Below are 21675 nucleotides of genomic sequence, written 5' to 3' on the forward strand. Positions count from 1 at the left end.
ATATTAAAAATTTTGGAATCCTTATTTTTCTTTTTCAAAATGATTTTCGAAAAAAAAAAGAAAATTAAAATAAAATACAAAAAAATCAAAAATATTTCATGTTTCTTGTTTGAGTCTTGAGTCAAGTTGAAAGTTTGGTGTCAATTGCATATTCATCTTGCATTTTTCGAAAAATTCATGCACTCATGGTGTTCTTCATGATCTTCAAGTTGTTCTTGGTAAGTCTTCTTGTTTGATCTTGATATTTTCTTGTTTTGCATCTTTTCTTATTTTACATGTGCATTTTTGCATCCATAGAGTCTAAACATGAAAGATTTCTAAGTTTGGTGTCTTGCATGTTTTCTTTGTATTAAAAATTTTTCAAAAATATGTTCTTGATGTTCATCTTGACATTCAAAGTGTTCTTGGTGTTCATCTTGACATTCATAGTGTTCTTGCATTCATCACATACTTTGATCCAAAATTTTCATGCATTGAGTCTTTTTCATGTTTTTCTCTCTCATCATAAAAATTCAAAAAAATCAAAAAAATATCTTTCCCTTTTTCTCTCTTAAAAATTTCAAAAATTAGATTTGACTTTTTAAAAAATTTTTAAAATCTAGTTGTTTTTATGAGTCAAATCAAATTTTCAATTTAAAAATCTTATCTTTTTCAAAATCTTTTTCAAAAATCAAATCTTTTTCATTTTTCTTAGTTATTTTCGAAAATTATAAAAATCTTTTCCAAAAATCTTTTTCTTAATTTTATATCGTAATTTTCGAAAATAACATCATCAATTAATGTTTTGATTCAAAAATTTCAAGTTTGTTACTTACTTGTTAAGAAAGATTCAAACTTTGAGTTCTAGAATCATATCTTGTGATTTCTTGTGAATCAAGTCATTAATTGTGATTTTTAAAATCAAATCTTTTTCAAAACTAATTTCAATCATATCTTTTCAAAAATATCTTCTTATCTTATCTTTTTCAAAATTTGATTTTAAAATATCTTTTCTAACTTCCTAACTTCTTATCTTTTCAAAATTTGTTTCAACTAACTAACTAACTTTTTGTTTGTTTCTTACCTTTTTCAAAACTACCTAACTAACTCTCTCTCTCTAATTTTCGAAAAAATCTTCCCTCTTTTTCAAAATTTCTTTTTAATTAGACTAATTATTTTATTTTTTATTTGAATTTTCGAAAAACTACTAACCTTTTTCAAAAACTATTTTCGAAAATCACTAACTCTTTTTCAAAAATTATTTTCGAAAATTCTCTCCTCCTCTCATCCCCTTCTATTTATTTATTCATCTACTAACACTTCTCTTCATCTCACATCTCTGCTCCTATCATCACCTTTGTGTTTGGATTCTTCATTCTTCTTCACCCCTATTCCTTTTCTTCTTCTACTAACAATAAGGAACCTCTTTACTATGACATAGAGGATTCCTCTTCTTTTCTTTTTCTCTTCTCTTTCTTATGAGCAGGGACAAAGAAAAAGGCATTCTTGTTGAAGCTGATCCAGAACCTGAAAGGACTCTGAAGAGAAAACTAAGAGAAGCTAAATTACAACAATCCAGAGACAACCTTATTGAAAATTTCGAATAAGTAAAGGAGATGGCAGCCGAACCCAACAAAAATAATGCAAGGAGAACGCTTGGTAACTTTACTGCACCTAATTCCAATTTACATGGAAGAAGCATCTCCATTCCTACCATTGGAGCAAACAATTTTGAGCTGAAACCTCAGCTAGTTTCTCTGATGTAGCAGAACTGCAAGTTTTATGGACTTCCATCTGAAGATCCTTTTCAGTTCTTAACTGAATTCTTGCAGATCTGTGATACTGTTAAGACTAATGGAGTAGATCCTGAAGTCTACAGGCTCATACTTTTCCCTTTTGCTGTAAGAGACAGAGCTAGAATATGGTTGGACTCTCAACCCAAAGACAGCCTGAACTCTTGGGATAAGCTGGTCACGGCTTTCTTAGCCAAGTTCTTTCCTCCTCAAAAGCTGAGCAAGCTTAGAGCTGATGTTCAAACCTTCAGACAGAAAGAAGGTGAATCCCTCTATGAAGCTTGGGAAAGATACAAGCAGCTGACCAAAAAGTGTCCTTCTGACATGCTTTCAGAATGGACCATCCTGGATATATTCTATGATGGTTTATCTGAGCTATCAAAGATGTCATTGAATACTTCTGTAGGTGGATCCATTCACCTAAAGAAAATGCCTGCAGAAGCTCAAGAACTCATTGACATAGTTGCTAATAACCAGTTTATGTACACTTCTGAGAGGAATCCTGTGAGTAATGGGACACCTATGAAGAAGGGAGTTCTTGAAATTGATACTCTGAATGCCATATTGGCTTAGAATAAAATATTGACTCAGTAAGTCAATATGATTTCTCAGAGTCTGAATGGAATGCAAGCTGCATCCAACAGTACTCAAGAGGCATCTTCTGAAGAAGAAGCTTATGATCCTGAGAACCCTGCAATAGCAGAGTTAAAATACATGGGTGAACCATATGGAAACACCTACAATCCATCATGGAGAAATCACCCAAATCTCTCATGGAAGGATCAAAAGCCTCAACAAGGCTTTAATAATGGTGGAAGAAACAGGTTTAGCAATAGCAAGCCTTTTCCATCATCCACTCAGCAACAGACAGAGAATTCTGAGCAGAATCCATCTAGCTTAGCAAATTTAGTCTCTGATCTATCTAAGGCCACTGTGAGTTTCATGAATGAAACAAGGTCTTCCATTAGAAATTTGGAAGCACAAGTGGGCCAGCTGAGTAAAAGGATCACTGAAATCCCTCCTAGTACTCTCCCAAGCAATACAGAAAAGAATCCAAAAGGAGAGTGCAAGGCCATTGAATTAATTACCATGGCCGAACCCACAAGAGAGGAGAAGGATGTGAATCCCAAGGAGGAAGACCTCCTGGGACGTCCAGTGATCAATAAGGAGCTTCCCTCTGAGGAACCTAAGGAATCTGAGACTCATCTAGAGTCCATAGAGATTCCATTGAACCTCCTTATGCCATTCATGAGCTCTGATGAGTATTCCTCTTCTGAAGAGAATGAGGATGTTACTGAAGAGCAAGCTGCCAAGTTCCTTGGTGCAATCATGAAGCTAAATGCCAAATTATTTGGTATTGAAACTTGGGAAGATGAACCTCCCTTGTTCACCAATGAACTAAGTGATCTGGATCAACTAACATTGCCTCAGAAGAGACAGGATCCTGGAAAGTTTATAATACCTTGTACCATAGGCACCATGATCTTTAAGGCTCTGTGTGACCTTGGTTCAGGAATAAACCTCATGCCCCTCTCTGTAATAGAGAAACTGGGAATCTATGGGATGCAAGCTGCTAAAATCTCATTAGAGATGGCAGACAATTCAAGAAAACAGGCTTATGGACAAGTAGAGGACGTGTTAGTAAAGGTTGAAGGCCTTTACATCCCTGCTGATTTCATAGTCCTGGATACTGGAAAGGAAGAGGATGAATCCATCATCCTAGGAAGACCTTTCCTAGCCACAACAAGAGCTGTGATTGATGTGGACAGAGGAGAATTGATCCTTCAATTAAATAAGGACAACCTTGTGTTTACAACTCAAGGATCTCTCTATGCATCCATGGAAAGGAAGCAGAAAAAGCTTCTCTCAAAGCAGAGTCAACCAAAGCCCCCACAGTCAAACTCTAAGTTTGGTGTTGGGAGGCCACAACCAAACTCTAAGTTTGGTGTCAAACCCCCATATCCAAACTCTAAGTTTGGTGTTGGGAGGTCTCAACAAAGCTCTGCACATCTGTGAGGCTCCATGAGAGCCCACTGTCAAGCTATTGACATTAAAGAAGCGCTTGTTGGGAGGCAACCCAATGTTTATTTATCTAATTTTATTTTTTTTTTCATGTTTTCTTAGGTTCATGATCATGTGGAGTCACAAAATAAACGAAAAATTTAGAAACAGAATCAAAAACAGCGGAAGAAAAATCACACCCTGGAGGAAGCACCTGCCTAGCATTCAACGCCAGAATAGAGCATGGTTCTGGCGCTGAACGCCCAAAATGGGTAGTATCTGGGCGCTGTACACCCAAAATGGGCATCATCTGGGCGCTGAACGCCAGAATTGCACCCTGGAGATGAGCTGGCGCTGAACGCCCAGAACAAGCATGGTTCTGGCGTTCAACGCCAGAAATGGGCAACAAATGGGCGTTGAACGCCCAAAATGGGAACCAACCTGGCGCTGAACGCCCAGAGTTGTGTGCAAGGGCATTTTACATGCCTAATTTGGTGCAAGGTTGTAAATCCTTGAACACCTCAGGATCTGTGGACCCCACAGGATCATCTCAGGATCTGTGGACCCCACAGGATCCCCACCTACCTCCACTCACTCTTTTCTCTCTTCTCAATCATCCTCTATTCCTAATAAACACTCTTCCCCAAAACCCTTCACCTATCACCTCCATCTCTCTTCCCTATTAACCCTTCACCACTCACATCCACCCACTCTTCCCCATAAACCTATCCAATAAACTCCACCTACCTTCAAAATTCAAATCAATTTCCCACCCAAACCCACCCATATGGCCGAACCTTAACCCCCTCCCTTCCCTATATAAATCCTTCCATTCTTCCTCATTTTCACACAATACAACCCTCTCTTCTCTTCTTGGCCAAAACACACCTCCCCCTTCTTTTCCATCTTTTCTTCTTCTTCATCATCAAATTCTCTATTTTTTTGCTCGAGGGTGAGCAATATTCTAAGTTTGGTGTGGTAAAAGCATAAGCTTTTTGTTTTTCCATTACCATTGATGGCACCTAAGACCGGAGAATCCTCTAGAAAAGGGAAAGGGAAGACAAAAACTTCCACCTCCGAGTCATGGGAGATGGAAAGATTCATCTCCAAAGCTCATCAAGACCACTTCTATGATGTTGTGGCCAAGAAGAAGGTGATCCCCAAGGTCCCTTTCAAACTCAAAAGAAATAAGTATCCGGAGATCCGACATGAAATTCAAAGAAGAGGTTGGGAAGTTCTAACAAATCCCATCCAACAAGTCGGCATCCTAATGGTTCAAGAGTTCTATGCCAATGCATGGATCACCAAGAACCATGATCAAAGTAAGAACCCAGATCCAAAGAACTATGTTACAATGGTTCGGGGGAAATACTTGGATTTTAGTCCAGAAAATGTGAGGTTGGCGTTTAACTTGCCTATGATGCAAGGAGATGAACGCCCCTACACTAGAAGGGTCAACTTTAATCAAAGGTTGGACCAAGTCCTCATGGACATATGTGTGGAAGGAGCTCAATGGAAGATTGACTCCAAAGGCAAGCCGGTTCAACTAAGAAGATTGGACCTCAAGCCTGTGGCTAGAGGATGGTTGGAGTTCATCCAACGCTCCATCATCCCCACTAGCAACCGATCTGAAGTTACTGTGGATCGGGCCATCATGATCCATAGCATCATGATTGGAGAAGAAGTAGAGGTTCATGAAGTCATCTCCCTTGAACTCTACAAAATAGCCGAAAAGCCCTCTCCTGGGGCAAGGCTAGCTTTTCCTCATCTTATCTGCCATCTATGTTACTCAGCTGGAGCTTCCATAGAAGGAGACATTCACATTAAGGAAGAGAAGCCCATCACTAAGAAAAAGATGGAGCAAGCAAGAGAGCCCATTCATGGAGCTCAAGAGGCGCAGGAAGCTCATCACCATGAGATCCCGGAGATGCCTCATATGCATTTTCCTCCACAAAACTATTGGGAGCAAATCAACACCTCCCTAGGAGAATTAAGTTCCAACATGGGACAACTAAGGGTGGAACATCAAGAGCACTCCATCATCCTTCATGAAATAAGAGAAGATCAAAAAGCAATGATGGAGGAGCAACAAAGACAAGGAAGAGACATAGAAGAGCTCAAGGACATCATTGGTTCCTCAAGAAGGAAACGCCACCATCACTAAGGTGGACTCATTCCTTGTTCTTACTTTCTCTGTTTTTCGTTTTCTCTATGTTAAGTGCTTATCTATGTTTGTGTCTTCATTACATGATCATTAGTAGTTAGTAACTTTGTCTTAAAGTTATGAATGTCCTATGAATCCATCACCTCTCTTAAATGAAAAATGTTTTAATTTAAAAGAACAAGAAGTACATGAGTTTTGAATTTATCCTTGAACTTAGTTTAATTATATTGATGTGGTGACAATGCTTCTTGTTTTCTGAATGTATGCTTGAACAGTGCATATGTCTTTTGAAGTTGTTGTTTAAGAATGTTAAATATGTTAGCTCTTGAAAGAATGATGACTAGGAAACATGTTATTTGATAATCTGAAAAATCATAAAAATGATTCTTGAAGCAAGAAAAAGCAGCAACGAACAAAGCTTACAAAAAAAAATAAAAAAAATAAAATAGGCGAAAAAAAATAGAAAGAAAAAAAAGGAGGCAAGAGCAAAAAGCCAATAACCCTTAAAACCAAAAGGCAAGGGCAAATAAAAAGGATCCCAAGGATTTGAGCATCAGTGGATAGGAGGGCCTAAAGGAATAAAATCCTGGTCTAAGCGGCTAAACCGAGCTGTCCCTAACCATGTGCTTGTGGCGTGTAGGTGTCAAGTGAAAACTTGAGACTAAGCGGTTAAAGTCAAGGTCCAAAGCAAAAAAAGATTGTGCTTAAGAACCCTGGACACCTCTAATTGGGGACTTTAGCAAAGCTGAGTCACAATCTGAAAAGGTTCACCCAATTATGTGTCTGTGGCATTTATGTATCCGGTGGAAATACTGGAAAACAAAGTGCTTAGGGCCACGGCCAAGACTCATAAAATAGCTGTGTTCAAGAATCATCATACTGAACTAGGAGAGTCAATAACACTATCTAAACTCTGAGTTCCTATAGAAGCCAATCATTCTGAACTTCAATGGATAAAGTGAGATGCCAAAACTATTCAAGAGGCAAAAAGCTACAAGTCCCGCTCATCTGATTGGAGCTATGTTTCATTGATAGTTTGGAATTTATAGTATATTCTCTTCTTTTTATCCTATTTGATTTTCAGTTGCTTGGGGACAAGCAACAATTTAAGTTTGGTGTTGTGATGAGCGGATAATTTATACGCTTTTTGGCATTATTTTTAATATGTTTTTAGTAGAATCTAGTTACTTTTAGGGATGTTTTCATTAGTTTTTATGTTAAATTCACATTTCTGGACTTTACTATGAGTTTGTGTGTTTTTATGTGATTTCAGGTATTTTCTGGCTGAAATTGAGGGACTTGAGCAAAAATCAGATTCAGAGGTTGAAGAAGGACTGCTGATGCTGTTGGATTCTGACCTCCCTTTACTCAAAATGAATTTTCTAGAGCTACAGAACTCAAAATGGCGCGCTTCCAATTGCATTGGAAAGTAGACATCTAGGGCTTTCCATAATTATATAATAGTCCATACTTTTCCCAAGTTTAGACGATGCAAACTGGCGTTCAACGCCAGCTCTCTGCCCAATTCTGGCGTCCAGCGCCAGAAACAAGTTGCAAAGTGGAGTTCAACGCTCAAACTGGCACAAAAGCTGGCGTTCAACTCCAAGAATGACCTCTCCACGTGTAGACTTCAAGCTCAGCCCAAGCACACACTAAGTGGGTCCCAGAAGTGGATTTATGCATCAATTACTTACTTCTGTAAACCCTAGTAGCTAGTTTATTATAAATAGGACCTTTTACTATTGTATTAGACATCTTTGGATTATCTTTTGATCTATTGATCACGTTTGGGGGCTGGCCATTCGGCCATGCCTGGACCTTTATTACTTATGTATTTTCAACGGTAGAGTTTCTGCACTCCATAGATTAAGGTGTGGAGCTCTGCTGTTCCTCAAAGATTAATGCAAAGTACTACTGTTTTCTATTCAATTCATCTTATTTCGCTTCTAAGATATTCATTCGCACTTCAACCTGAATGTGATGAACGTGACAATCATCATCATTCCCTATGAACGCGTGCCTGACAACCACTTCTGTTCTACATTAGATTGAATGAGTATCTCTTAGATCTCTTAATCAGAATCTTCGTGGTATAAGCTAGATTGATGGCGGCATTCATGAGAGTCCGGAAAGTCTAAACCTTGTCCGTGGTATTCCGAGTAGGACTCTGGGATTGAATGACTGTGACGAACTCTAAACTCGCGAGTGCTGGGCGTAGTGACAGACACAAAAGGATAGTAAATTCTATTCCAGTATGATCGAGAACCTCCAAGATGATTAGCCATGCAGTGACAGCACATCGGACCATTTTCACAGAGAGGAATAGGATGCAACCAACGACAAGGGTGATGCCTCCAGACGATTAGCCGTGCTGTGACAGAGCATTTGGACCATTTTCCCGAGGGGATTGAAAGTAGCCATTGGCACCGGTGACATCCTTACATAAAGCCAGCCATAGAAAGGAGTAAGACATATTGGATGAAGACAGTAGGAAAGCAGAGGTTCAGAGGAATGAATGCATCTCCATACGCTTATCTGAAATTCTCACCAATGATTTACATAAGTATTTCTATCCTTATTTTAGTATAAATTTCGAAAACTCCATAACTATTTTATATCCGCCTGACTGAGATTTACAAGGTGACCATAGCTTGCTTCATACCAACAATCTCCGTGGGATCGACCCTTACTCACGTAAGGTTTATTACTTGGACGACCCAGTGCACTTGCTGGTTAGTTATGCGAAGTTGTGATGATATGCTTAGACCATGGTTCTGTGCATCCGTTTTTGGTGCCATCACCAGGGAATCAATTTCGAACAATAATTCACAACCTGAGTAACAATTTCACATACCAGGATGCCCATGCTTTCCTCCTTGTTTGTCTTCTTTGTGTCCTCTTGCATTTCCTCGCATCTGTGCCAATCTTGCTTGCTTCCAATCCTCAAGTGCCTTCCTCACTGATTCATGACTCTCTTCCACCTTTTGTCTTTCTTCTCGTGCTAATTCATCCCTCATTTCTTCATACCTTGTGATTCCTGGATGCAATATAGGCAGCTGTCCTACCAAGTAACCGAGCCTGGCTTGAGTATTTATATGATGTCCAGTCTCGCTCAGGTAAACTTCTTCTGCGAATGTCCTTTGCTCGTCCAATAGTTCTGCCTGTTCTATCTGTCTTCGATGCATCTCATGTATATGTGCGCCTTGATGTGCTTGGATGTTGATTAGCCTCTGGATGGATTCTTGTTGCTCATTTTGCCTTTGTTCCATCCTGTGGAATGTTTCACTCCATTGTTGCCCTTGACTCAGTTGCTGATCCATTATTTGCTTTTGCCACTCCCCTTGTTGAGTCATCCATCTTGAGAGTGACTCCTCTTGCTGCCCCATCATCTGTAGTTGAAGCTCTCTCTGTGCTCCTTGGCTTTCCAAATATTATCGAGATAGCCCATCAATGGCTTCCTGTAATTCGTGCATATCCAAGGTGGTTGGTGCTTGCCCATCTAAGACTTGTCCTTCCACTACTTGAGGGGCTGTCCTCTTCCTTTGCTTCCGTTGAGGCAGGGGGGATGCGGTAGCATGCATTCGTCGAACGGTTATTGGAATGCCCTCTTTTATCCACACGGGGTCCTCATCTTCAAACACCACCCCAGCTTTCTTGCACAGTCGGTAAATAGTGCTGGGGTAACCTAACGTTCTTCTCGAGTCGCTTTTCTCTGCCATTTTTCTAATGCCTTCTGCTATGAGTTCATGAACCTTGATCTCTCCTCCTTTGAGTATACAGTGTACCAGTGTGGCTCTCTTGAGATTCACCTCGGAGTTGTTCGCTGCTGGGAGGATGGACCTCCTTACAATTTCGAACCACCCCTTTGCTTCCGGAGTGAGATCTGCTCTCTTGATGAATTTTGGTCTCCTATCTGCATATCTTTCCCAGTCAGCTCCTGATACACAAATGTCTTGTACAATCTGGTCATGATTAGGGTTGTGGTCCATTCTTGAATGATAACTCTCTTCTTCAAACGGTATGGACCGCAGTTTTAATGCCTTCATGACACTCATGGGACCAAAATCCACAATCTTTCCTCTCACAAAGCTTGTATATGACTCATCTGCCTTATCATATCGGACCGCATTTGCATAAAACTCTCTTATAAGATTTGCATTCACCTTAATGACCGGATCAGTGAGGAGCTCCCATCTTCTCTTTTCTACCTTCTTTGTGATTTCGGGACACTCAGTTTTCCTAACTTGAAATCCCAGCTCATAAATGATCTCCTTATCCACCATCCACCCGTATTGCAATGCATGGTGCAAGCTTCTAAATCTCTTTTCATCATACGGGTGTTGCTCCATAGGTTCCTTTCCTTTCCTTCTTTTAGAGCTCGAAGATGCCATAAATGAGGGTTATTGTGTGAATTTGGTAATGGTGTGGAGACTTTTGGTTGTTTAGGGTTGAATGCAATGAAGGGAGTGAAGGGAAATCCGAAATGGAGAGGTGTGCAGAGTGGGGTACGAAACAAGGATCACTTATATAGAGAGGTTGTGAGTGAATGGAGGGTGTGGATTGATGGAGTGGTTGTTTGATGGACGGTTGGGGTTGTGCATGGAGAAAGGACAAGGATCATCACTTTATAATGGAGATTGCTTGGTCTTCAAAGGTCCCATTATTTTCAATGTTGCATGGCAACATTTTCCAATGCCTTCCCTTTTTAGAACAAGTGTGTAGTTTCTCCTCATGAAGTGGCCGAACCCTTCTCATTTAGTTGTCCAATCAATCTCCTTCAATGTTCCTCTCTTTTTTTCTAAAAAGATAAAAGAAGAAAAGGGAGAATTAACATCATAAAAAAAATTTAAAATTTAAACTTTGCGGCTAGAATAATAAAAATAAGAAAAGATTTTGTTTATTCATGAACTCCAACTAACTAACTAACTGTGTATCCTTATATGCACATTGGTGGCACCATTGGGTGACACCAAACTTAGTTTGGAGCACTGTGATGAAAAGTTCTGTTCAAAGCTCCAAGACTAGCATGCTCTCAGTTGCATTCATGCTTTCTTGGCGCGCTTTGAACACCAAACTTGTTCTTCACTATATACTGCAATATAAGGATTTCACCAAGTATTTGTCAAGTTTGGGTTGGAATTCATGAATATTGACTTATTCACTAGTAAAAGCTCATAAAACATGGGTTACCTCCCATGAAGCGATTCTTTAGCGTCACTAGCTTGACGTTTCTCCTTCATCAGGGAGGTTGATAATGCTTCAAGTTTTCCCCTCTTGCCTTGGACTTATATCCATTGGTTGTATCAATGATTTCTACATGTTCTAAGGAGAGAACTCTGTTGATAGTGAAGACCTTAGGTAACTGAGATGGTACAGTGGCGAGATCAGGGGGGATATCTGGGAAGTAAGCTGAGATCACTTTATTTCCTGGAGAGAAGTCTTCCGTAGGGATCTTCTTGTTCCTCCACCCCCTTGGTACCTTCTTCTTTGTCCCTTTTGATGTTGCCTTGCTCTTGGTGACTTCTTCTTCTAAGGGAATTTTGTTGTTGTCTTCACATGTCTCTGGTGGTTTAGGTTCCTCCAGCTTTTCCTTGAGTTGTGACAATGCTTATTTCCTTGTTCATCAACCAAGGGCTTTCCCAGATGGGCTGGTTGTGCTTCAGTGCTTGCTTTCTCTATCAGCATCTCATTATGATCTTTGCTTGGTTCTTTGTTTTCTTGGTCTGCTTCTTGTGAGAGTTTGAAGACATTAAAACTGAGTTGTTCATCATGGATCCTCAATATTAGCTCCCTCGCTCCACATCTATGAGTGCTCTGGCTGTAGCTAGGAATGGTCTTCCCAATATGATTGGGTGCGTGTGACTCTCTTCCATGTCCAAGATGACAAAGTCTGTGAGAAGAAAGTATTTCCCAACCTTTAACAACACATTTTCCACCACCCCTATTGCTTGTTTTTGAGTTTTGTCAGCCAGCCTGATGATTACATCTATGGGTAATATCTCATTGATCTGCAGCCTTTTCACCAGGGATAAGGGCATTAAGTTGATGCTTACTCCCAAATCGCAGAGTGCTATATCAAACATTGTTTCCCCTATGGCACAAGGGACATGAAAACTCCCTGGATCTTTTCTTTTCGTAGGCAACTGTGGTTGAATAAGGGCACTGCACTCCTTGTACATTACTATAGTTTGGCCTCCCTTGAGTGAGCTTTTTCTGGGAAGCAACTCCTTCATATACTTGATGTATGCGGACATTTGTTGAATAGTCTTGATGAATGGTATGTTGACATGCAGAGATGCAAACAAATCTAGAAACCTTGAGTATATTCTTTTCTCCACAGCACCATTGAGCAGTTGGGGAAAAGGTGCATATAGTCTCAGCAGCTCCTGTTGTGAGATTTCTGGTTCTTGATGATCTTTTTCCTTCTTCTCTACTGAGGTATCTTCAGGTTGTTCCGACAGCTTGCTTGGCTTGTCCTCAGTCTCCTTATCACTTATAGTGACCATCTTGCAATCTTCCCATCTTACTTTCTTTGTTTCACCTCTCGGATTCTTCTCTGTGTCACTTGGGAATCCATCTGTGGGTTTGGGAATTTGCTCAGAGAGATACCCCACTTGAGATTCCAACCTCTTGATTGTGTCTCCCTGGTTCTTGAAACTGGCTCACACTTCCTCCTTGAACACCTTGTTGTCTTGAATCTCCTTGCCTATGCCTTCAAGTAGATTCTCAATCCTTGAGAGTCTGTCATCAAATGATTGTAGATTGTAATTAGAGGTGGAATGATGAGGTAAGTTATTTTAGTTTTGATGTGGATGCGGAGAGGTGTTGTTATTGGGGTGTTGATATGGTCTAGATGTGAAGTGTTGGTGGCTTGCATTGTTGGGATTTGGGCGTCTTTGATCAAGGCTTTGGTCTTGTTGATTTCCCCACCCAATGTTTGGGTGATTCCTCCATCCAGGGTTGTAGGTCTTGGAGTATGGATCATGGTTTTGCCTAGGTGAATTCCCAATGTAGTTGGCTTGCTCCTGACTACTCTCTGTTTCTTCATTCACTCCTTCCTGGTTTGTTGATGAAGTGGAGATTGCGGCTACTTGGTTCCTCTCCATCCTCTTGGTGAGGTCAGCCAGCTGCTGGGTAATGAGCTTGTTCTGAGCCAGCAGAGCATCTACGTTGTTTAGCTTCATCACTCCTCTTGTGTTCCCTCTTTCGGAAGCATAGAAGTAGTCGTTCTCTGCTACTATTTCAATGACATCTATGGCCTCCTCAATGGTCTTCTTCTTGTTCAAAGATCCTCCGGATGAATGGTCTACAGCCTTCTTTGACTCATAAGAGAGCCCTTCATAGAAAATGTGCAGCTGCACCCATTCATTGAACATATCTGGTAGACACCTCCTTGTCAGGTCCTTAAACCTCTCCCATGTTTCATACAGAGTCTCACCATCTTGTTGCCTGAAAGTTTGGACCTCAGCTCTCAGCATATTGATTCGTTGAGGGGGTAAAATCTTGCTAAGAATTTATTCACCACATCTTCCTAAGTTGTCAAGCTCTCCTTTGGGAAAGACTCCAGCCACTTGGCTGCCTTATCCTTGAGTGAGAATGGAAATAAGAGCAGTCTATAGGCGTCAGGATGAACACCATTAGACTTCACTGTGTCACATATTCTCAGGAAGGTGGTTAGATGTTGATTGGGGTCTTCTTGGACACTTCCTCCGAACGAACAGTTGTTCTGAACAAGGGTGATGAGCTGTGGTTTTAGTTCAAAATTGTTAGCATAGATGGTTGGCTTTTGAATGCTACTTCCACAGTTTCCTGGGTTTGGATTGATGTAAGAGCCTAAAACTCTTCTATCCTCCCCAGCATGATTTGCTCGTCCTCTTCCGCCATGGTTGTGAGCTTCTTCTTCACGATGGTTTTCCATGTTTTCTTCCATGTTTGGTTCAAAGTATTCCTCAAAGTGTTCCTCCTCTTCTTCAGCACCAACTACACGTTTTTCTCTTGCCTCCCTCCTTAGTCTAAGGAAGGTTCTCTCAGGTTCAGAATCAAAGGAAGTTGAAGCCCCGCTTCTTCTCCCTATCATACAACCAACAAGTACAAGCAAAGAGAATAGGTGCAGAAAGTATATCTGTCAGAATTACTGTTAGTGTGAGTGATGCAATATATCAAACAGTTAGTGGGTTAGTGAAATGAATGGTAAATAACAAAGAAAAAGTAGGGGGAAGAGAAGAAATTAACTAAAACAGAAAGTAAATGACTCAAACAGAAAATTAAATCAAACAAAAAATAAAATGCTCAATCTAGTTATCCTCCAATTTAATCATTGTTGATGCACAATCAATCCCCGGCAACGGCGCCATAAACTTGATGCACGGAAAACTTGTCTCACAACAAATTTCCTTCAGCAAGTGTAACGAATTTGTCGTCAAGTAAAAACTCACAATAGAGTGAGGTCGAATCCCACAGGGATTGATTGATCAAGCAACTTTAATCAGAGGAATGTTCTAGTTGAGCGAATCCAGAATTTGAGTTGAGAATTGCAGAAAATAAAATGGCGGGAAGGTAAATGGCAGAAAAAGTAAATGCTAGAATTAAAGAACTGAAAGTAAATGACTGAAAGTAAATTGCAGAATTGTAAATGGGAATGGGGGAATTGCTCATAAAAGTAAGTAACAGAAATTAAAGAGAATGGGTAAGATCAGAAATGGGGAGTTCATTGGGCTTAGGAGATGTTGCATTCTCCGAATCAATTTCATTTTCATCTCTTCCTCAATCAATGCACTCATTGATCTCCTTGGCAATCTTAAGTGATTGAATTACAATTTCTTGTAATTCAATCTCTCAAATCTTGATCAATAGCCAATTCCTTGGTCAATTGCTCATGAGAAGAGAAGAAGTATGGTCACTGATTATACCACATGCATTTCCCAAATCAAGTGTTGAGAGGATTATAGTCACATATCCATCCAAACCCAATTTGGTCCAGCATGAGAAAGCATTTCTAGCATGATCTCTTCATTCCTCTTTCAAGGTTCAGAAGAGATCCAAGTATGAATAGCTTCTTTTCCAAGATAACTACCCAATTGGATGAAGATCGAAAGCTTTCAAGTAAAATCAAGAGAAAAGATAGAAGAAGAATAATGAAAACTAGTATTGATCCATCAAATTACAACAGAGGTCCCTAACCCAATGAAAGGGGTTTAGTTGTTCATAGCTCTGGAAAATGAAAACAAAGATGGAGAATACATGATGAAAACTAGAAGTGCAGAGAAAGTAAATACAGAGAGTAATTTTATGCCCAGAGGCTCCCTATATTTTCCAACTCCTAATTTAATTCAAAGCTACTCCTATATATACTACTCTTCGGTTCTTCTAGTTGGCTCTTCAAGTCTTGGGTATGGGCCTTTGGATCTTGAGTTTGAAGTAGTTCTCTTCTTCATTGGGCTTGGCTTTGCTTGCATAGAGAAAGTGTGAAGTGGGCAGAGACTTTAGGTCAGGACATTAGTGGTGTTAACGTTCAGTGAAAATATGGGTTCGAGAACGTTAGTGACAATCACCTTTTTCACTAACGTTCCTCACCCAAGTAAGATCCACGTTAACTTCAACGTTAGTGGCACAAACGTTGCCACTAACGTTGCCTCTATGCCCTTCACACACGTTACTGGGACTTACCTTTCCCAGTAATGTTGAGAAGTCTCCCCCTTCCTTACGTTAGAGTCCACGTTAACTTAGTTAACGTGGCTCTTTTAACGTAGGCTTGCCAACCTTCGAGAACGTTAGTGACACTTACCATTATCACTAACGTTCCAATGTGCCCTTATTTCTCACGTTAGAGTCCACGTTTACTAGGTTAACGTGGCTTCTAACGTGGCCATGCTAGCCATCTCCAACATTAGTGACAAAGTTGAATGTCACTAACGTTGGCTCATCATCCCTCTCCTCACGTTAGCTTCCACGTTAACTAAGTTAACGTGGGAGTTAACGTGGCTCATTGTGGCTTGTGTTGGCTCCTTCCAACGTTAGTTACAATGTTTGGTGTCACTAACGTTGTCAATAACCTTTCTTCTTCACGTTAACTTCCACGTTAACTAGGTTAACGTGGGAGTTAACGTGGCTTCTTGGGGATAGTGTGTGTTCATCCCAACGTTAGTGACAATGTTTGGTGTCACTAACGTTGTCGACCACCTAGTTTCTTCACGTTAGCTTCCACGTTAACTAGGTTAACGTGGGAGTTAACGTGGCTTCTTGGGACTTGGCCAACATTAGTGAGAAAGGTTAATGACACTAACGTTGGCGTCCCCCTTTTCTTCTTAACGTTAGAGGCCACGTTAACTAAGTTAACGTGGCAACTAACGTGGCCACTTATGAGCTTGGTCCAACGTTAGTGATAATGTTAAGTGTTACTAACGTTGGCTCCATTTCCTTTCTTCCATGTTAGAGTTCATGTTAAGTTAGTTAACGTGACTCTTAACGTGGGCAATGATGGCTTCGACAGCGTTATTGGCAATTACTTTTCTCATTAACTTTGCAAGTTACTCCCATTCCACGTTAGTGTTAACGTTAGTGTAACTAACGTAGCCACTAAAGTGGTTCTTCTTTGCTTCCTTTGTCCTAAAATCAAGCAATAAACTGCATCAAAGTTCTAGTCCAAGTCATGGGAAATGCAACATCCAATTTGTCCTTAAATTCATGCAAAATCCTAATGAAATCATGTAAAGTGCACAATGTATGCTTGAATCAAGATGTAAGTGAATATCTACCCAAAACTAGCTTATTTCCTAAGGAAATGCATGAAACTACCCTAAAAACAGTAAAGAAAAGGTCAGTGAAACTGGCCAAAATGCCCTGGCATCAGGTGGCCTATGCTTGAACTCATCCAGGAATCTCCACCAACGTTTGCAATTCCAATAGCCTCCGGGATCCCAAATTAGGCGCATTAAGCCTTCAAGCAAGTTGAAGTAAGTGACAAGGTCCCAAGAGTTTTGATTGCTAGACTGAATTTCGGGGTCCCAAACCTTGCTTTTGCAGCCGTCTTCTTGTTGACCATCTTTGTTCCAACCGGGTGGTAAGCAGTCCGAATTCTCACTAAGGCATCCAAACAGCTTCCTAGACCCATACAATTTAGTATTCTTCCATCCATGATAATTCAACCGTGAGGTTTCTACCACAATGAACCTAGGATTGTGTTTCCAACTGCTACACGACTCTTTCTTACTCCTCAATCCACAAAGAGCTCTAAGTTGGCCATCATTTTTAAGTAAACCATATTCAAGTGGAAAAGCAAAAGTTAAGGATAAGAGTTTTACCCAATTGAATGTTATATTGGATGGGAAAGGCTTTAGGGGAGAGGTCTCCAACAACTTTGGCAAGGTGATTTCAAGCTCCATCCCCTTGAACTCTTCCTTTACAACTTCCACCTCTTTGCAAGCTTCTTCAATTTTAGCCTCTTCCTCTTGGTAGCTTTCATCCAATTCAATCTCTTCTTCATTACTTACCAAGGGTATGAGAGGTTGTGCTTCTTCTTCTTTAATTTCCATCTCTTGATCAACCTCTGTAAAGTCTTCAACCATGATATGCCTTGGAGGTTGTACACCCTCCTCAAGATCAACATCAAACACCTTGGAAGGAGGCTCTATGACTGGACTTTCCCATGGAGGTTTCGCATCTCTCAAGTCTTCAACCACTTTCTCTTCTATGATAATTTTGGCTTTCTCAACTTGCTCTAAGACAAAATCAGACTCCTCATTGATATCTTCCTTCACTAATTCTTCAACCACTCCTTCAACTTCAGGGGTCTCTACTACTCCCACCTGTAGGGCCTCCTCTAGCTTTTTATGAAGTATGAATTCGCGAAGACAACCCCTTCTCTCTTGTTCCATGTCAATAGCATAATTGGGATCATCTTACTCTTGGATTGATAGATATGGGTATTCTTGCACGGAGGGTGGTAGTGCACTAAAGCTAGAGGGTTGAATATTCGAGGTAGAGGGTTAGTCCCTACGGGATATAAGATTTTAGAGTTTAGAGGTGAGACCAATGAGATTAGAGATAAGTATGTTGTTATCCAATGGAGGTTGGGATGGATAGGAGGGTTCATTTGTTGGGAGAAATGGCTCATAATACGGAGGTGGTTCTTCTTGATAAGGATATAGAGATGGCGTATATTGAGGTGGTGGTTCTTGGGAGTAGTTGTGTTGGGATTGGGGTGGTTCTAAGTATGGCTCATAAGGTTCTTGGTATGATGGGTATGGATTAGGGTCATATGGGGGTGTTTGGTGGTAAGGGACTTGTGAGTATGGTGGTTCAAAGCTATGTTGAAGAGGGGGTTCATAGGCGTATGATGGTGGTTGGTTGTCACGAAAAGGTCCACCATAACTATTGTCTTGGGATGCATCGTAGCATGGTTGTTGGTTATAGTGCATTGGAGGGGGTTGTTGCCGAGGGGGTTCATCAAATCCTTGTGGCTCTTCCCAACTTTGATTGTTCCAACCTTGATGCATGTTCTCATTATAGCGCACATTCCCTGCAACATAATTGGAACCAAACTCATAGCGACAGGGGTGAGAATTCATAGTAGCTAATAAAAATTAAAAACAAAAACAAATAAACAAGCAAAAGCAAATATTTACAATAAGCAATAATAAGGCACACGTTTGCAATTCCCCAGGAACGACGCCATTTTTGATGAATGGATTTTTGCTAGTAAAGAATTCACAATAAATTCTCGTTGCCAGTATAGTTTCTAAACCAACAAAGAATCCCTTCATACAAAAAATTGTTTGTCACTAAAGCAAACCTAATAAAAATAATAACCGAAGTATTTAAACCTCGGGTCGTCTCTCAAGGAATTGCAGGGAGGTGTATTTATTATTGGATATGAGTTTTCTGAGAAATTTTTGAGTTTGAGAAACAGAAAAATAAATAATCGTAATTTAAAGCAGTGAAAATTAACAAGAGAATTTATATAATCCAAATAAAAAGCCTTGACTGGGAGAAGATTAATTGGAAGTTCTATCCTTGTTGAATTTTCCCAAGTGTAATAATAAGAGGTTATTGTTCTACCTAGTCATCCCTTACTTAATAAAGGAAAGTCAAGTAACTAACTAACCAACTCTATCCCCAAGTCCTAATCATCTCATAAGGAAGGATTAGAGTCAGAGACTAGATAGCCAGCCAACAACTTCCAGTTAAGATTAACACTTGAGTATTCTAACTCAAGGTTCTCCTCTTAATCAACTCCCAAGTCAAGTTAGGAGTCTACTCCATTGACATGAATGCCATTTTCATAAACCATAAAAGGAAATAAAAAGAAGACATGGTAATTGAAATAAAATAACAACAGAAAATTAATTAAAGGTAAAAATAATTCTTTGCATTAATAAATTAACAAGAGAATAGAATAAATTAAAGTAATAGAATAAATAAAAGTATAAGAAAAACTAGACTAAAGGAACATTGAACCTGGAATTGAGAAGAAACAAACCTAAAACTAAGAGAAATCCTAAAACCTATGTAGCCTTTAATGAGAAGTGAATCAATGAATGAATGGATTCTCCCACTCTTTAGCCTCTAATCTGTGTTTTCTAGGATGAAAACTGGGTCAAAAATAGTCCAGAAATCGACCTCAACGATTTCTGATACGTCCAGCACGTCGCTCTGTCACGCGTACGCGTGGATTGAACTTTCACCAGATCATGCGTACGCGTGATTCACGCGTGCGCGTTGCCTAACAGTATGGAAACTATAGCAAATTATATATCATTTCGAAGCCCTAGATGTTAGCTTTCCAACAGAACTAGAACTGCCTCATTTGGATCTCTGTAGCTCAAGTTATGGTCGATTTAGTACAAAGAGGTCAGGCTGGACAGCTCAGCAATTCCTTCAGTTTCTTGTATTCCTTCCACTTTTGCATGCTTCCTTTCCATCCTCTAAGCCATTCCTGCCCTATAAAGCCTGAAAATACTTAACACACAAATTATGGCATCGAATGGTATAAAGGGAAATTAAAATACAGAATTTAAAGGTTTAGGAAGCAAGTTTTCAACCATAGAACAAAATTGGGAAGGAATTGTAAAATCATGCAAATTGTATGAATAAATGTGCAAAGACTTGATAAAAACCACTCAAATTAGCACAAGATAAACCATAAAATAGTGGTTTATCACTCCTCAGTGAAGATGATTCACCTCCCTTTGGTGCTATTAAAATAAACAGGGAATTCACAAGCGAAGCGACAACACCAAACTTAAAAGGTTGCTTGTCCTCAAGCAAAGAAGAACTGAAAATAGGGAAGGATATAAAAAGACATATGAAAGAGTAAAAATAAATATTATTGTAAAAGAATAATAAAATAATAAAAGAATAAGAGAGGATAAAATAATAAAAGTATAAATATATCTTTTTTTAAGTATTTATTGTTATTTATATATATATATATATATATATATATATATGGGAGGGGGGTATAATAACGTGTGTATATATATATATATATATATATGGGAGGGGTTCAAGAGTGTATGGGTTGGGAATGGGAATTATATATGTAGATAAAATATAGTTTGGGAGGGGGTATAATATATATATATATATATATATATATATATATATATATATATATGTTATATAAAGGAGGGGGATAAAAACGTATATATATGTATATAAGGGGGTGAGGAAAAGATGTTGATGCCAAACTTGGGTGGATTGAAGTTCAGCGCCAGTACTTTGGTTTATTTGTGCTCCTTTTATGCGTCGTTTACCACGCTGAACTTGGAAAATCCCAAATTTAGCGTGGGTCTTCTATCAATGTCACTCCATTTACGTTGTTTACTACGTTGAACTTGGAAAATCTTAAGTTCAGTATGGATCTGGCAGAGCCTCTCACCCAATTTGTACGCACACTCCACGTTGAACTTGAAAAATCCCAAGTTCAGTGTGGACCTTGCAGAATCAACCTTCTCCAACATGGGTAAAATATTTTCTAAGTGTCTGGTTCCTACTCTAAAAATTCTTCATGATCAAACACACGTAAAACAAAGGAAAAACAGTAAAAAAAATAAAAAATAAAAAATAAAAATCGAACAAATAATATAATCAATGCAACGAAAAAAAATAACTAAGGATACGAAATTATCGGGTTGCCTCTCGACAAGCGCTTCTTTACCGTCACTAGCTTGACGGTCAGCTCCTCTAAGGAGGAGGATCATAGGGGCTTAGCTTTTTACCCCTCACTGTGAACTTCTTTCCTGTGCTCCCATTGATCAACTCTATATGCTCAAGAGACAGGATCATGTTCACTGTATGAGGCAGGATTTGACATGCAGTGAATACCACCTTCATTCTTGGGGAGAAGTCTTCAGGGGGAATCTTTTTGTTTCTCCATCCCCTAGGTACTTTCTTCTTTTTGGGAACCTCTGCCTTGTTGGATGATGCACTCGCGACACCAAATTTAGGTTTGATGTCAGGAGAAATTTTATTGATTGTTACTAAAGGAGGTTTAAGCTGCAAATTCTGTTGTGCATCATCAGGGGGTTCTTGAAGGTTTGGATTAATAAGCTCAGTCTACATGCACCTCTCTTCTTCACCTGCTGAATGTATATCTTTGAAGACATGAAAGACCAATTGCTCATTATGCACTCTAAGCACTAATTCACCTTCTTCCACATCAATCAGAGCTCTTCCAGTGGCTAGAAATGGTCTTCCTAGAATTATAGAGGCATTCTCATCCTGCCCTGTGTCAAGAAT

The 21675-nt window shown here is 39.6% G+C and overlaps 1 non-coding gene across 1 annotated transcript; it reads right to left on the reverse strand.

The window, feature by feature from the left end:
• Nucleotides 1-1994: 1994 nt before the first annotated feature.
• LOC148561712 (small nucleolar RNA R71) lies at nt 1995-2102 on the reverse strand. Its single transcript, XR_015887619.1, has one exon. It is a non-coding gene; the product is annotated as a small nucleolar RNA R71 (small nucleolar RNA).
• Between the last annotated feature and the right edge of the window lie 19573 nt (nt 2103-21675).

The sequence above is a fragment of the Arachis ipaensis genome, chromosome B6, assembly GCF_059453495.1.
Source record: "Arachis ipaensis isolate K30076 ecotype BB chromosome B6, ASM5945349v1, whole genome shotgun sequence".
In the NCBI taxonomy this organism is placed as follows: Eukaryota; Viridiplantae; Streptophyta; class Magnoliopsida; order Fabales; family Fabaceae; genus Arachis; species Arachis ipaensis.